Genomic DNA, 3,429 nt, shown 5'->3' on the forward strand with positions numbered 1-3,429 from the left:
CTGGCACAAACTTGGGGGTCCTTAGAAACTTCTAGTTCAGCATCATCTTCACGTCAGCATTTCAGAAAGGGACTAAGAGAGCTGATCTTGTGATCAGTGATTTTTAAAGCGTGAAGATGTCACACCCTCTGGAGGTGTGTGAGCCAATGAGAAGATTTCCCTTTGGAGGGAAATTTTACGACCCATTGTGTTCTAGCAGGGCATTTGAATATGTCATTTCATTGGGTGTTTAAGAAAAGAATCTTCAAGATTCTTATAATACTAATGTGTCACAAAGTTAGCAAAACGTAATGTAAATTAACAAATGGGAAACGAAGATTGGAGTTTATAGAGACCAAATATGCCACACAAATGATTTTGGTTGACCATAGTATGCAAAGTCTGAAACATTAACCCAATAAAGTTTACAAGAATACAAAAGCCAAACCACATAAAAGGAAAATCATGAGATGGGAAAATGAGATACATGTTTACACATTTCTCAAGTGGTTATATATAGAATATATAGGATTAACAGGGTTTATTTCTCTTCCTCAGTAAGAATTAAGTGAGCGTCACAGCCCTCTGCAAATTCCTTTTTGGGGTTGTAAAAGGTCTTATCAATCTTAATGATCCTGTAACAGGACACCTGTTCTGCCAGTGTGTTAGCTTCATTTGGGATGTTAGTTTTGGGGGAAGTTTCATAGATCTTTGTTGGGAAAGTGAGTTTGCTGGATTATTCATTAAATATAATGAATAATTTGTGTGTGTCTGATTGGTCCAGATGCTACACACATCAGAGGAACTGTATGCTCAATTTTGCTTTGGGAATGCTGATATTAAGTACATTGCAGACCTTATTAGGCCAAAACTTCAACATAGAACCCGAAGGAGTCTGTGGAAGAACAAGTCCTCATTGCTCTGTGCTTCTATGCAAAAATGGGACTTTCTACCAAGTTGTTGGTGACAATTTAGGAGTGAATAAATCAACTGTCAGTGATGTGATGAAATATGTGTCAATCGCATTGGTGAGCCAAGTCAATCAATTCGTTTAATTTCCAAAGGATGACCAGATTGCCCAGAGCAAGAACATGCTTTTTCTTATAGGAACATGCCCAATACTATTGGGGTTATTGAGCACTCATGTGCACATACAAGTGATTGGGATTGGGAGTATGTCAATCGAAAGGGAAGGCACAGCATCAACATCCATCTTGTGGGTGACGCTGTCGTGAAGTGACCTAGGTCTTTCCATAATGCACGTATCCTGAGGGAGAGTGCTCTGTTCAGAGAGCTCCAAAACAGCAGACCGGATGGCATAATATTAGGAGACAGTGCCTATCCACTCCTACCATGGCTGACGATGACCCATTTTCTTGCAGCAAACGCACCTAAGCAGACATGCTTCAACACTGCTCATAGCAAAATTAGATGTACAAGTGGGCACTTAAATGGAGTCCATAAGAGGCGCTTCGCGTGTCGTAACGTGACTACTTGCGAGTGGAATCACGGAGCATTGCCTCACAGTTCTGACTGGATGTGCAATAAGGGATGCAATTGTTATCAACTTTTGACTGGTTGATCTTTGATGATTGATTGTAATTAATATACTGTGACAAATGACAGTTAAAATTAAATATTTTTCTTTGTTATTGACATCTGTTTTGGGGGATTATTTATACAAAATCTTTTATTCAGGGGTTCAGGTATATTACGTCACTTTTTAGGCCATCGGCAGTTAGCATCACACTGGTTCCCTCGACAAAAACCCAGGATTTTTCCATAGGCTTTTGGATTATCGCCAAAAACAAACTTACTTTACTTTTATAATAGGTACATGTTTTTTCCATCACGATAATTTAAACTTTTTTCTCAGATGAAGCTTAAATGCAGTCATCAGAAGTAAAAAGCTAAAGGTAGGCTATAAACGAACTACACCACGGTCCCACAACTTCGACGTCATCACCACTAATATTCCGACAACTCTTTCAGTTTTTAACTAAACATTTTCCAAGAAAGTTTGAGTTAGAATAGTTTATAAGAGCACAATTATAAGCATAACGATGCTGTAAAAGCGGATTGAGCTGACGTTCAGCATGATGATGTTTAATCTCCCCGACAGACTCTGTAGTCTAAATTAAGCCAATTGTTAGCATTAGCAACCGCCTTTTTCCAGACACGTAACAACTAGTAAAAATCACAAGTGGGGTAAAACTGATGTATCATATAATAAAATGTGAAAGTATATTGATCTTATGTTCACCACAGACCTTATTTCAGCCATTTAACCATAATCCCATAAAAAAAATTTTTTTTTAAAAACATTGACTTTGGGACGATGGAACCGGAAGTGCTCAAATGCTAACTGGCTTCTACGTTTTGGCCTACAACAAAGTGACGTCACACCTGCACCACTCTATTGGTACCCAGTGTGTACTTTATACTTTAGCACTATAAAGGTTAAACTAATCAAGAGGAAAATAAAAAGTATACATTTTTGTATATTACACGATTACAAATGGTGTATTTTCGACTAATTTTAAAGTTTTATTACATTACATATCACATTACTTATTTTTGAAATCCACACTTATGCTGGGATCAGTATAATCCAGATTTTTTTGTTTTGTTTTGTTTGATCAAAAGTCTCCCAATCTTGCTACAAAAAACAAACACAAACTGGCCATTTAATCCAGATCAAAACCAAGATTGGATTTTGTGATTTATTCTGATTTCAGAATCCTTTTTTTCTTTTGAACAACCTATGTTCAAGATTTGATCCAATCCGATAGCCATAATCCAATCAGATTAGTTTTGAACAACTGGCCCCAGGTGCTTCAGAGCAGGTTTCTCTTCATTTTGATTAAATTAAATATTTATTTAATTTGTAATTAAAAAACGTAAAACAATTTTTTAACAGTACAAGCCCTCCTTAAAGGTATAGCGGAGGATCTTTCCAAATTTTAGATAAGACCCGCCCTCTCCACTTTTTGAAAAGTTTGATTGATTCACCAGAATGATTGACAATTAGGAGGACCAATAGTTTAGACTACCCACCAGGAAGTAAAACATCCTCCGCTATACCTTTAAGGGAAGTGCTGGGGGAAAAGATACAAGTGGGTGTTAATATCTCATTATAAAATATGCTACAATTATGACCAAAGTATTGTAAAATGAAAATAAATTCCATAAATCAAAAATAATGGATGTCATAATATATAGACTATCAAATTAAAAATAAAGGCGCTGTATAAATAAAACTTTATATTAAATATATTACAATAAACATTATTATTAATTACAAATAAATTAAAAAAGTAAAACAAGGTAATAACAGAGAATGTCTAATAGATGGGCTCTGGTAATAATGCTTGGCGGATATGACGTCGTTTCTCAAGGTCAAATGCGTGACGTATAATTTAAATAGCCACCTGAGGCGTGATTAGAGGA

General features: G+C 36.1%; 1 pseudogene across 1 annotated transcript; it reads left to right on the forward strand.

The window, feature by feature from the left end:
* Positions 1-763: 763 nt before the first annotated feature.
* Positions 764-1,561, forward strand: LOC309485664 (putative nuclease HARBI1; annotated as a pseudogene). Its single transcript has one exon. The product of its transcript is annotated as a putative nuclease HARBI1 (transcript).
* Positions 1,562-3,429: the final 1,868 nt, after the last annotated feature.

Source organism: Leuciscus leuciscus, assembly GCF_965113295.1.
Source record: "Leuciscus leuciscus genome assembly, chromosome: 21".
NCBI lineage: Eukaryota > Metazoa > Chordata > Actinopteri > Cypriniformes > Leuciscidae > Leuciscus > Leuciscus leuciscus.